Source organism: Rhinolophus sinicus, linkage group LG03 (genome assembly GCF_036562045.2).
Source record: "Rhinolophus sinicus isolate RSC01 linkage group LG03, ASM3656204v1, whole genome shotgun sequence".
In the NCBI taxonomy this organism is placed as follows: Eukaryota; Metazoa; Chordata; class Mammalia; order Chiroptera; family Rhinolophidae; genus Rhinolophus; species Rhinolophus sinicus.
Window position 1 is genome coordinate 122,295,804 of NC_133753.1, and position 14,188 is coordinate 122,309,991.

The window sequence follows — 14,188 nt, forward strand, 5'->3', positions numbered from 1 at the left end:
AAAGATAAGATAAAACAAATAATAATAAAGAAAGAAAGAAGATATAGGATAGGAAAAAAAATCTTACTGACAAAGTTAAACACATAATAAAAGCAGTGGCTCAACCAACTATAAAGCTAGAACAAAGGTTAAAAGGAAAAGTAGGATGATCATGTGTAATTACAACAATAAATTAAGGGATACACACAAACACACACACACACACAAAAGAAGTGAGAAATAATGACAAAAATAGAAATGTGGAAGGGCTGAGTAAAAATTTGTTTTAATTTTAGAGTGTGTTTGAACCTAAGCAACCATCAACTTAAAATAGACTGCCGTAAAAATAGCTTGGTATATAGGAATTGCATCATAACCACAAACCCAAAATCTGCAAGAGATAGACAAGAAATAAAGAGAAAGGAATCCAAAATACAACACTGTAGAAAGTCATCCACATACTAGAAAGGAAAGCAAGACAATAAGAAAGAAACAGAGATGAACAACAACAACAAAAAATCAGAAAATAAAAGGGCAATAACTATATACCTATCAAAAATTACTATAAATGTAAATGGACTAAATGTTCTATCAAAAGACACAGGGTGACTGAATGGATTAAAAAAAAAGGTATGTACATATGCTGCCTACAAGAGACCCACTTTAGATTGAAAGACACACACAGACTGAAAGTAAAGGGATGGAAAAAATATTTCATTGAAATGGAAACAAAAATCTGGAGTAGTAATCCTTATTTCAGACAAAATAGACTTTAAAACAAGGGCAGGGATAAGAGACAAAGAAGGGCATTTCATAATGATAAAGGGAAGAATCCAATAAGAATATGTAACTCTCGTAAACATCTAAGACCCAATGTAGGAACATCTAAATATATAAAGTAAATATAGATGGATATAAAGGGAGAGACTGACAGGAATAGTCATAGTAGGGGACTTTAACACCCTATTGACATCAGTAGATAGATCTTCCAGACAGAAAGTCAACAAAAAAACAGTCGTTTTAAATGACACATTAGAGCAGACAGTCTTAATTGATATTTTTAGGATATTTCACCCCAATGCAGCAGAATATACATTTTCTCAAGTGCACATGGAATATTTTGCAGGATAGGCCACATATTAGGCCATAAAATAAGTCTCAATAAATTTAAGAAGATTAAAATCATATCAGAGTGTTATGAAACTAGAAATCAATTACAAGAATAAAACTGGAAAAAACACAAACATGCGGAAGTTAAATAACATGCTACTAAACAAAGAATGGGTTAACAATGAGACCAAGGGAGGAAAAGAAAAAAGAAAAAGATAAACCTTTAACCAGACTCAACAAGAAAAAAGAGAGTGGGCCCAAGTAAATCAGAAATGAAAGAGGAGAAGTGACAATTGACATCACAGAAATACAAAGGATTATAAGGAAATACTACGAACAATTATATGCCAACAAATTGGACAACCTGGAAGAAATAGATAAATTCCCAGAAACATATAATCTTCCAAAGCTGAATTAGGAAAAAACAGAAAATCTGAATAGATGAATAACTGCTAACAAAATTGAATCAGTAATTAAAAAACTCCCAACAATGTCCTGGATCAGATGGCTTCACAGGTGAATTTTGCCTAACATCCATAGAATTAATACCTATAGTTTTCAAACTCTTCCAAAAAACTGAAGGGAAAGAAGGCTCCCAAACTCAATTTAGGAGCCTAGCATTATCCTGATACCAAAACCAGACAAAGACACTATAAAAATAGAAAATTATCATCATGCCAATTACCATCAAGCACATTGATGTAAAACCCCTCAAACAAAATATTAGCAAACCAAATTCAGCAATATATTAAAAACATCAGAAACAATGACCAAGAGGGATTTATTCCAGGGATGCAAAGCTGAAGAACATAGAAATGAAATTGAAGAAGATACAAATAAATGGAAGGATATACTGTACTCATGAATAGGAAGAATTAACTTCGTCAAAATGTCCACACTACTATAAGAAACTATAGATTCAAAGTAATCCCTACCAATGGCATTTTTCACAGAACTAGAATACTCCTAAAATTTATATGGAATCATAGACGACCCCAGATAGCCAAAACAATCATAAGAAAGAAGAACAAAGTTGGAGGTATGATGTTACCTGATATCAAACTATACTACAAAGCTATAGTAAGCAAAACAGCATGGTGCTGGCATATAGACAGACACATAGATCAACAGAACAGACTAGAGAGTCCACAAATAAACCTATGCCCATGTGGTAAATTAATCTATGACAAAGGAGGCAAGAATATACAATGGGGTGAAGACAGTATCTTCAATAAATGTGTTGGGAAAACTGGACAGACACATAGAAAACAATGAAACTGGATCACTTTCTTACACCTTATACAAGAATAAACTTAAAATGGGTTAAAGACTTAAATGTAAGACCTGAAACCATAAAAGTCCTACAAGGAAACATAGGCAGTAAATTCTTTGACATCGCTGTTAGTAATATTAATTTGGGGATGTCTCCACAGGCAAGGGAAACAAATAAACAAAACAAAGTAAAAAAATGAGACTACATCAAATTAAACAGTTTTTGCACAGTGAAGGAAACCATCAACAAAATGAAAAGACAACCTAGTGAATGGGAGAAGATATTCACCAATGATACATCCAATAAAGGGTTAATACCCCAAATATATAAGGAATTCATACAACTTAACACCAAAAAAAACAAACAATCCAATTAAAAAATGGGCAGAGGACCTGAATAGACATTTCTCCAAAGAGGACATACAGATGGCCAACAGACATATGAAAAGATACTCAATGTCACTAATCATCAGTGAAATGCAAACAAAAACCACAATGATGTATCACCTCACACTTGTCAGAAAGGCTATCATCAATAAATCAACAAACAAATGAACGTGAGGATGTAGAGAAAAGGGAACTCTTGTGAACTGTTGGTGGGATTGTAAACTGGTGCAGCCACTATAGAGAATAGCATGGAGGTTCCCTACAAATTAAAAATAGAACTACCCTATGACTTAGCAATTCCACTTTTGGGTATTTATCCAAAGAAATCCAAAACATTAATTTGAAAAGATATATGCACCCCATGTTCACTGCAGCAGTATTTACAATAGCCAAGATATGGAAGCAACCTAAGAGTCCATTGATAGAAGAATGTATAAAGTATAGGTGGTACGTACATATGATGGAATAGTACTCGGCCATAAAAAGAAAGAAATCTTGCCATTTGCGGCAACATGGATGGACCTATAGGTTATTTTGCTAAGTGAAATAAGTCATACAGAAAAAGACAAATACCATATGATTTCACTTATACGTGGAATCTAAAAAACACGAAAAAATTAAACAGAAACACACTCGTAGATACAGAGAACAAATTGATGGTTGCCAGATGGCAGGGGGGATGGGTGAAAAAGGGGAAGGAATTAGTATGTACAAATTGCCAGTTATAAAAATGATCACAGGGATGTAAAGTACAGCACAGAAAATATAGTCAGTAATATTGTGATAACTATGCGTAGTGTCAAATGAGTACTAGACTTATCGGGGTGATCACTTCATAAGTTATATAAATGTCTAATCACTATTTGGTATGCCTGAAACTAATATAAGATTGTATGTCAACTCTAATTAAGAAAAAAAAAAAAATTACCTTTCAAAAAACAAAAAAATCCCCAACAAAACAAACAAAAAAACCTATGGGAATACAATAGTATATATACCATTAACGTTCTCTAAATAGACTTGAAAAGACTTCTCAGCACCCAGGTTCTCTTTGCTAAGTGGGTTTAGTGAAATGTGCCCAGTCCTAGGAGGAAACTTCAAGGTCAGAGAGCCATGGTAATAAGTCTGGTTCCTAAAAGTGAAGATGGATATATGCATCCATCATGAGAGATTTCCCTGACTAGATATTCCATTTAAGAAGTGGTTCTCAATCTTAGTGGACATAATGTCCTCTTTTAATATCTGGAAGTGAAATTCAGGTAATATATCTACAGACATGATTTATAAGACAAAAATCAATATAATATCCTAACTGTAATACCGATAAGTAAAACAGAAGTAACTCACAATAAGTCATTTCATTTCAATACCTAAATACTCAGGCAAGCCTAACCTGGAAGACATAAGAAACAGTTGTTTGTCAATGTGTCAAAGCCATTGAATGCAAACAGTCTGATGAAAGTGTGCTGTCTGGCATTTCAAATGTCACAGTGGCACTCTCATAGCTGATGTGATTTTTCTGAGATGGGAAACACTTTGGGTTAAATTCCAAATAAAACAAAGGATAATCTTCCCTGTTTACACACTAGAGCATTATGTAAAAATTAAGGGTATATTACAACTGAGTACAGATTATTTTGTTTGTGTTTAAAATGGATTTGGGTCTAAACTAAGAACATTATATACAGGATTTGTGTACACAGAATATCCATCAGGTCAGTCCAAGGTCAAGTGGGATGCAGAACAGTTCTTGGTTGAGTGGGAATGTCCCAAGCAGGACAGAATGAAGAGTATCCCTGGCTCTACCCAGTGACAAGCAAATAAACCTCTTTCACAAATTTCCTAAATGGCCCTTGAGGCCATTACTGTCTCCAAAGTGAGTCACCGGTCTAGAGTTTCAGGACAGCTGGGACTCAATAATGGCCACCAGAAAATCTGAAGAGCAGTGAAACTAGAAAATCTTACAATTTGGGACAAATTATATTCTCAAGCCCCTGCTACTCCCCAGGCAATCAAAGAAGTATGAACTTTCAGAACAATGTTATAAGCAGGGCTAGCATTTCTGACCAAGTTTCTCTTCCCTCCTTGTTCCTTTACTAACATCCCAGCCAATAGTGATTTTAAGTGTCTGGGCCAACTTGCATTCCTTTATCACTCGCTGTGTGCCGGCATCTTGCACACACTGTGAGCTTCTCCAAGGGGAGGGTGGAGGACCAGGAGACAAAGATGAAGCCATGCTCAGCCAGACTCAGATTTCCTTACCAAGAAGACAATTTTTCCAAAACAGTATAGTTCATGTCTGATGCGTGCCAGTCTCTGCTGATTGCAGAGAAAGCCTTTTTGCACCGATCTGGTGGGCTAAGGTTTTAGTAGGTAACTTCTAAAACGTACACCCACCATGATTTTCCACATGGGTGGAAGCCGGCAGCCAGATTCACTTCCTTTCTGTGAGGCTGACAAGAGCAGTGGGGCGGGCAGTCACTAGGTGGCAGTGTCACACCAGTTTATCTCCACGGCTGCTCTGCTGAGTTTAGCTTGGCCAGTGCCAGAGCCTGGGTTGTGAGGGGGCATTGCTGGGAATACTTTCAAGTGATAACCCCACTCCTGGGCATCCTGGAAGCAGGTGTTGCTCTGCTGAAAACAGTAATCACTGCAGATACAAACAAGCCTGGGCCACTCCTACACCCAGTAGCCATCAGGTGATACCAGGAATCTTAGGGACATTTCCTGAAGTATGCTTCCACATACGTGTGGATGTGTCTGAATGCTGACTTCATTCTAGATCCAAATTAACATAATCTGAGGTGGCAGCATCTCTCCATATTTTACCTCCCCCTACCTCCCCGCCAAGATTCTCTAGACAAAGACCAGACTTTCTCACCTAAAAAATAAAAATTAAAAAAAAAAAAAATCCATGTGGATTTTTCTAAAAAGACCATGTTGGAATTCAACCAGCACGAGATTCTGAGATAACAAAATGCCATCTAAATGCACTTCATCAGTAGATAAAGACTGCTTTTGTGTTCTCCACTCTCCAAATCCTTCTCTATTGGTGTAAAAGTGGTCAAAGAAGCCATTACTCTTGCAAGTATATGCACCTTGTTGCACACAGATGAGATGGCAACTATTAGGGCTTTTCCGAGCATAGGCAGCTTTGAGTTTTGCTCCTCTCTACCCTGCCCCACATTCTGTTGTCACTGTACAGAGCCCTGTACCACTAAGATGTCAAAGAGCAAAACAGACTGGAGAAAGGAAGGAGGGAGAGGAGGTGGTGAGTCAGGAGCTATCTGGCAGAGCAAAGGCACATGGGCTGAGGGTATGTCAGTCCACAGAGTAAGGCTACTAGGAAGAAAGACAGATGTTTAGCAACTAGAAATCTAAATAGAAAAAAGAAAGGAAGGAAGGAAGGGAAAGAAAGAAAGAAAGAAAAAAAGAAGGAAAGAAAGAAGGAAGGGAGGGAGGGAGGGAGGAAAGAAGGAAGGAAGGAAGGAAAGAAGGAAAGAAGGAAGGAAAGAAGGAAAGAAGGAAGGAAAGAAAGAAAGAAAGAGACAGAGAGAGAGAGAAAGAAAGAAAGAAAAGAAAAAAGGAAACTTGCAGCCTTTCTATACCATTGTGTTCTCCTGCCTCCTCAGCTGCCCTTCCTCCCACCAATACCAGTACTTTTATCCTCAGCGGGCTGGGGAGAAGGAAGATGCATTTCTCTGTCTAGTATCTAACATGTATTAAGTTGATGCAAACGTAATTGCGGCTTAACAGGTTAAAAATAATTGGAAAAAAATGCAATTACTTTTGTACCAACCTAAAATTTGTGAAAATTTTTTGACAGGGCTCCTGTGTAGTGCTTTCAGTCACCTGAAAAAGAATATGTTCCCACGATCTAAATCACCCCAGCTCCAAGGTGCCACATCGACAGAAGGCAATTATCATGAATGAATTCTAAATTTTTAATTTTCAAGATGTAGCAAGTGAAAATTCCTACTGAGAACGTAGGATGACAAGAAGCCTTAGGCCCCAGCACTTCACAGTTCCAGGTTACGCTTCTAGGGAAGCAAAACATCCCTAAATGTCATCATTTTAGAGAGAAAGCAGCTGGGAGTCAGAACAGGGAGCCACCGAACCAAGAGAGCAGAGAGAACTCTCAGAGACACTGAGCTGAAGGTGACTCCAGCAAGGCTGAGGACAACCGTGGCTTTTCTGAGGTCATTTGCAAGGTTTACCAGTTATATTTTCCCACTTCAATTCTAAACATTTGCCTTAGATCGCCTACTAATTGCACCTTGCTTGACTCAGCATGGGCAGCTAAAATATACACTGAAATGTCAAACAGTCACACACCATATTCAAGCACAGGTCTAGGTTCATAAAAGAGGAACACATGTGGGAACAGAGTCCTCACACCCAACCCCCCTCCCCCCCACAGGGCCTGTCAATCCCCCACCACATAAAGTCCTCAGAACAACCTTATGACACAATCAAACTGAATTGCAATTGAAACCATATGTTTTGTTAAAAGTAGGAAAACAATTATACAAGCAGAAAAGAGGAAAGAGATGAAGGGACGAGAACAGCGGAGGTAACAAGAAAGAAAGAGGCTGAAAGTAATGAAAGTGACTGAATAAACCACTGAAATTACTACAAATATGTAAATAAATGCTGAAGAAAAATCACTACCTACACCATGAAAACTCACAGAACTTTGACTCTAACCAGCCTCCGAACAACTTAAATAAGATTACAAACTAGCCTCATTGCCTAGCATCATGCACAAACAGAACACATAGCTTTCACTAATTCTGGCTAAAGTTTCCAACTACTCCAGAAAAAGAAAAATGAGAACAGAAAAACAACTCAAAATTCTTTAATTATCTTCCATATTTTAGAATTTTAGGGACGCAAAATGGTAGTCAGAACACTTCCCGGCTGAATGTGTGTCTTCTGGAGAAGCAAGGTGGAGACTGTGCATTCCTAGTAAAGTGGGCTACCTACTCAGCTCAGCAACGTACACTGGTAAGATGATTTGCTGATGCCAGATACAGAAGTCTTCTTCCCCCAAAGAATCACAACATTAGCTTGCCAATTTAGTGAGATTAACTTTTCTACACAGAAAATCCAGGAATCAATAAAAAAGAATGCTGCAAAAGGAAGCCTGGATGGAAAATGACCTCTGCACTTTGGCTGTTTGCAGGTAACCGAAAGCCATCAAGGATCAGAATTACAAAAATCAAACAAGCCCATGAGTTTAAGCTTAGTTGTGTAAGGCTTGTCAGTCATCTATTCAGTACAACCACATGGTAATGATATGATCTTCTTAAATTCTATTCCTGTTCAGCTGTACTAACCAAATGTGCACCTTCCAAGTCCAGAAACATCTCCCATTAAAATGACAAAATTAGGATTAAAGCATTCAAACCCTTAGCCAAATACAACACCTGGATCTAAAAGCACAGGGTCCTCTGTGTGGTGAACTTAGATAAGGAAGGGCTAGCTGTGCAGGTAAAAGCCAACAGGATCAACACTGGTTTTCTCCTCCACCTTCCAAATCGGGTTAACAATTAGTATGTGCATAGCTCGGTAACCATGGGGGACCCTAGGGCATAAACTATTGGCGTGTGTTCTACACAGGCTTTGAGGCAGCTTATAGGAAATATTTGACCTGAAAACATACAGATTAGAATGTGAAATATGAACTACATTACAGCACTGCCAAAACAACTTTTCAGCAAAAAGTATGAAAATGTTCAATACCTCTGCTGTCCAATTCAGTAGCCCTTAGACACAGGTGTCTGTTGAGCCCTTGAAATGTGGCTTGTGCAAATGCAGAACTGAGTTTTTAATTTTATTTCATTTTATCCAATTTAAAATTAAAATTAAATAGCCATATGGGGTGACGGGCTGTCATGTTGGATAACAAGGACCAGAGGTAGGAGAGCCACAGAACTCACATAATCATTCCTTAATGACACAGCTATTTTAATTCAGCCATACGTTCACTCTGTACTTTCCACTAAAGTGAAATGGGATAAAGAGGTACAATACATTTCCTGACTTCAAGAACTTTAAACTACATATCCACGTGGCATGATATTGTATCCTCTGTCATTTGGTGGCTTATTTGTTGTTATGCTTCTTGGGTAAAGAAAAGTATTTTAAGAAATAAATCAAATTCTGATTAATTTGTGTATATTAATTCATTCAGACATGCAATGTCTGAGTTCACAGGCAGACTTACCAGGTGCTAGGGCCAGCAGGGAAGGCCAAGGACCCCTACCCAACAGTTCTGAAATCCGCACTGAGTGAAGGATACCTTAATCTCCACAGGCAGGCACAGCACCCCTGTTCTTTCTATCAGACTTGCTTTAGTCATTTTCCATAGTCCTGCCCATATTGTAGGGCACAGCTGGTGCGCAAGGACCGATCCACCAACAGATTATAGGAGGGCAGGTGACTTGGGGGTTGACAGCTTTCCAAATCAAACAACCTGAACACCAGAGCGCTTCTATCATTATCAGTATTCAAACTCTGCTCACTTGGCACCCTATTGAAAAACTAACAGAAGCTGGCTGCAAACAAGTCATATATTTATATCACAATTTTGTGTATTGTTTAGTGGTATGTATTTTGATAACAAGAAAAAAAATCATGGGAATAGGTGCACAGCTGATCTTTTATTACTGTGTCTTTTGATATACGAGGTCTGACAATGAAGTTCACGAACCTGTTGCAACGATGTTGCTAACCTTTTTTGGTATCAGAGGGATTATTCATTATGAATTTGTACCAACTGGATGAACAGTTAACCAAGTTTACTATTTGGAAGTGCTGAAAAGGCTGCGTGAAAAGGTTAGACAACCTGAACTTTTTGCCAATAATTCATAGCTCTTATATCACGACAATGCACCAGCTCACACAGCACTGTCTGTGAGGGAGTTTTAGCCAGTAAACAAATACTAACTGTATTGGAACACCTTCCCTACTCACCTGATCTGCCCCCCAATGACTTCTTTCTTTACCCAAAGATAAAGGAAATATTGAAAGGAAGACACTTTGATGACATTCAGGACTTCAAGGGTAATACAACGACAGCTCTGATGGCCATTCCAGAAAAAGAGTTCCAAAATTGCTTTGAAGGGTTGACTCGGTGCTGACATTGGTGCATAGCTTCCCAAGGGGAATACTTCAAAGGTGACCATAGTGATATTCAGCAATGAGGTACGTAGCACTTTTTCTAGGATGAGTTCATGAACTTAATTGTCCAACCTTCATATGTCAAAATTATGTCAAAACAGATGTTTCTATGGTATGAATATTTTATTTATACAGCTACTTAGCTTATATAGCAATAGTTTTGAATGATAGTGAAGAGTAATACAGCCCATAATGTCTTTCTTTTGCTTTAATTTGATCTAATTAACGTGTTTGTTTCTTAACTTGTATGTTTTACTTAAAAATAACATTTCCATAAAGTCTCTCACTGATGTAAATAAAGGCAGCTGAACACTTTATAAAAGTGCTGACTTCCAAAATTAAAGGCGAAGCTCAGTAATAATTGCCACACATTTTTTCTTAGTCAGCAAATGACAATAAGGTATGTTGTAGGGCATTTTTGTTTCTAATATACTAAGGATTTACTTGACAGTTTATACACACACCTTATTAATATAAGGAGTATTTATCACTTGGCAGATGACATTTTATATATTGTCCAGGGCATATCTTTCAAACCCACAAACATCTATCTATCTATCTATCTATCTATCTATCTATCTATCTATCTATCTATCTATCATCTATCTACTTATCTATCTATCATCTATCTATGCTATGTCACTACTGCATTCAGAATTGTGATCTCCATCATATACAACTCAGGAACCATCTGAACTTTGTTTTCTGAGCATGACCAGCAAGGGCACCTGGTGGCCTTGATATGATGGAACAGAATATAACACGTAGATAATGAAGATACACTGCAAATCACTGTGCTTGATGCAATGTGGGGGTGCAAGGAGGAAAACTATTTCACAGGTGATTTTGGGGTTAGATAAAAAGAGCAGTGGGTTTCCCACAGGTCTGTGTCCTGATCCCCTGACTAGATGGAGAGACAGGAAATACAGTGTTCTCCACAACACCTGGGGTACACACAGAGCTCTGGGAAGCTCATGTCAGCACAGCCCCCAGACATACCAGTGGTACTGTCTCCAATCAGTGCCACTCATGCAACACACGGCTGTCCTCCCTCCATATTCCTGTCCTCTGTTAGGGGTACCTCCAGACACCAAACTGCCCCAAACCTGCTTCATCCTTAAAATTAAGAAGCCATGACATTCTGGGGCATTCACCTTCAAACGTTTCCAAACTGAGCCATCTCTTCTTGCCCTGGACTCTGCTAGCCTTTCCAGTCTTAATTCTTGCTTGTCTCAAACTTGCATTCTAAGCCTCAGCTGAAGTACTTTCAATTCATGGGGTATATGTCATTCTTAGCCCTTCAGGACTCTCTGAATGTGCTGTCTTGTCTTCTACCTTAATTCCCCTGTGAACCTGACTTCTAGTCCTCTGCACCCCACCTTCAAAGTCATAGCTTAGCACTTTCACCCCTCCTCCTTCTAAAAGTGGGTCCGGCACCCCCTCCTGGATGGTTGCATGGCACTGGAAATGAGCCCCACTGCACTCTGCACTTCACTTGCCAAAGGGGTGCACACTGTCTCTTTTTCAAAGCTATATGCCTCATGCTAGTTAGTCCCATGACTATTTCATGGTATATGCTCAAAAAGTAGATTTTTAGTGAGTAAATATGTAAAAGAATCCCCATCTCCACCACCTTATTCCAGGAGTGAGATGATGGCGGCTTAGTCAATTGCAACCGCCATTTTACCAGCCTTCCAGTCTCCTTGTCTCAGGCTTTTCACTCTGCATCATCCTTCACATTGTTCTCTGAGTTACCCTTCCAAAACATCAATCTAACAATATTACTTTGTCTCATACTGTGGATGGCTCCCCATTGCTTAAAGGAAAAGTCCTATCTCCTTAGCATAATATCCAAGGCCATTTACAATTTGTTTCCAACCCACCTTTCCTCCTATTTATTCTTATCACCAGATACAAGCCAAACTCTGCTGCTTTGGTCCCTTGGCTTCTAATTGTCCTTACCTCACTTCCTCTTCTTCAATACCCATCCCATCTGCGAAGTCTTCTGTACCTTCCTTAGGCACAAGTCCATATGTATACTGAAGCATTTGTGTTAAATTGCAATTTTATTTATTTGTCTCTTCCACTGGTCATTGAGCACCCAAGAGGGGACTGCCTCTGACGTCCCACTGACTGGCTCAATACATGGTTCCCAGTAGGAGCCCAATAAATCTTTATATAATGAATTATGAGATGTCCAAATCCTATATGCCTAATTACTAAAGGTTTCAGTTTTGCAAGTTATGTGCTTTAAATAGGAACATAAAAGCAAGATAAATCAAACTGAACACAGTTGTATTTCTTCATGCAGCCAAATAATAAGATAAAAATATTACTTAGAATAGTAATGTCCCTGCTCTTACCTATAGGTTTTTACTGTTTTGTGTTGTGATGTTATAATTTGTTGATTGATTAGGTATCAACTTTAACAAATTAACAAAATTTAACAAATTCAAAGAAAAAGTGGATTTTTATATTAGTTTTGGTTCAGTAATTCTACACCTATGAAATTAATTATTAGCCCCTTTCCCCAAGTTAAAAGGATAAGTTATTCAATGTGTAGAGTACTACACAGTTTAGGCATTTGCTAATTTGTGATTCTTGTTTTTTTTTTTTTTAACTCTTCAGTTTGATTTTGACTCTAGAAGAAAATATTCCTTATATAATACCAATAAAGAAGCACCTAATAGTTCAAAAGTTCTTTCCATATATGAACAATGAAGACTATGTGACAAAATACTAGAAACAGCCTACAAGACCCACACAGTAAAACAGAAAACAAAGCTTAAAACAACTGTTATTACTCTATTAAATACCCTAAGTTATTTTCATATATGTGTGTCGCAGATAGATAGGAACATGTCTCAGTTCCAAAGGGCCTAATGATTACAAAATCCACAAGACAAAAGGTAACACAGGGCTCTGCAGAACATGAAGAAATTGATAAGGCTGGGCAGTAACACAGTAGCCAATTGTAATGTCAATCAACAAAGTAACTCATGAATAAAACAAGATGTACTCCTAAGATAGACAAATATTTTAGAGACTAAGGAAAAAATAATACCCTCTCTGTCACTCTAACTTTAGAGAAATAAAATTGGAATATTCTAGTAACTAAAACTTACATTTCTTTTCCCCAAAGTTTTTCCTCTGCATATTCATTGTCTTACTTTCCTATATTTACGAACTCATAAATGGACCTTAGAAGCCATCGATTTCAACCTTCTCATTTAATAGCTAAAGAAACTGAGGCCTAGAAATGGAAAATTGAGTGTCCTAGGTGAGAGAAGTGGTCATCAGCAGACCCAGGTCTCTTTGCTTCCAACCACATGCTCTTAGTAAAGCTGAGATTCACCAGCTACATCCAGGTTTCTTGCTACCCATGGATCTATTTCATGTACCTTCACAGATTATGTCTACTATAAAAATTTTAAAAGCTTCTAAAATCAGTATCCTTCATTAAACTGCTTTCATGAAAGCCCTGAGGACAGAAAAATAATTTTAGTGAAATCCAGTTATTCATAAGAAATTAAATATTTTATGCAATGGATAATTTGAGATCCTTGTGTTCTTGTTCTTTTTTAACTCTTCAATCTGATTTAGACTCGGGAAGCAAGACATTCCTTACATAATCCCAATGAAGCAGCTTCTGATGATTCTTAAGTTCTTTCTACATGAGAACAATGAACATTATGTGACCAAATGCTAAAAATAAACTACAAGATTTCCACTGAAGCAGAAAAATTTTAAATCAACTGTTAGTAGTATATTAAAGACCCCTATGTCCTCAACCATTTAAATAATCAGTCATTCTCTTATAGAAAACACTTAAAAACTCTCTTATGCTGGCATTTGGGAGTCCTCTAAATGGGGTTCCAATCTGCCCTTCTGACCCTGTCATTGCATACTATATCAAACAGTAGTATTAGGTTGGTGCAAAAGTAATTACAGTTTAAAAGGTTAAAAATAATTGCAAAAACTGCATTTACTTTCACACCAACCTAATGTTGCTAACTTGTGTGTTCTCTCTTCAACTTGTCCCACATCTTGCCCTCAGTTCACAACTGTTTTATATTCTTAACGTCTTGTTCAAATGACACGTATTTCATTCTACCATAGCATTTTCTGTCCCTTTCTTGGGCATTTATCGCCTTTAGCTTGCATTGTTGTTCCTGGTACACATCTTCCAGCTATCCATCTAGAATGTGAACCCTAAATGCAGGTCCATGGTCCAAGTCTTCTTTAATGGCCATCC

At 37.8% G+C, this 14,188-nt stretch overlaps 1 protein-coding gene across 5 annotated transcripts in view; it reads right to left on the reverse strand.

Annotated features, from left to right (window-relative positions):
* KCNN2 (potassium calcium-activated channel subfamily N member 2) overlaps positions 1–14,188 on the reverse strand; it is a 383,473-nt gene that overhangs the window by 41,707 nt on the left and 327,578 nt on the right. The window contains exon 1 of one of the 5 annotated variants that reach the window (XM_074328598.1): positions 8,978–9,097. The exons of the other annotated variants lie outside the window; for them this stretch is intronic. The gene's annotated coding sequence lies outside the window, so the exon portion shown is untranslated. Of the gene's footprint in view, positions 1–8,977; positions 9,098–14,188 lie in introns of those variants that run through there. 5 annotated transcript variants of the gene reach the window in all.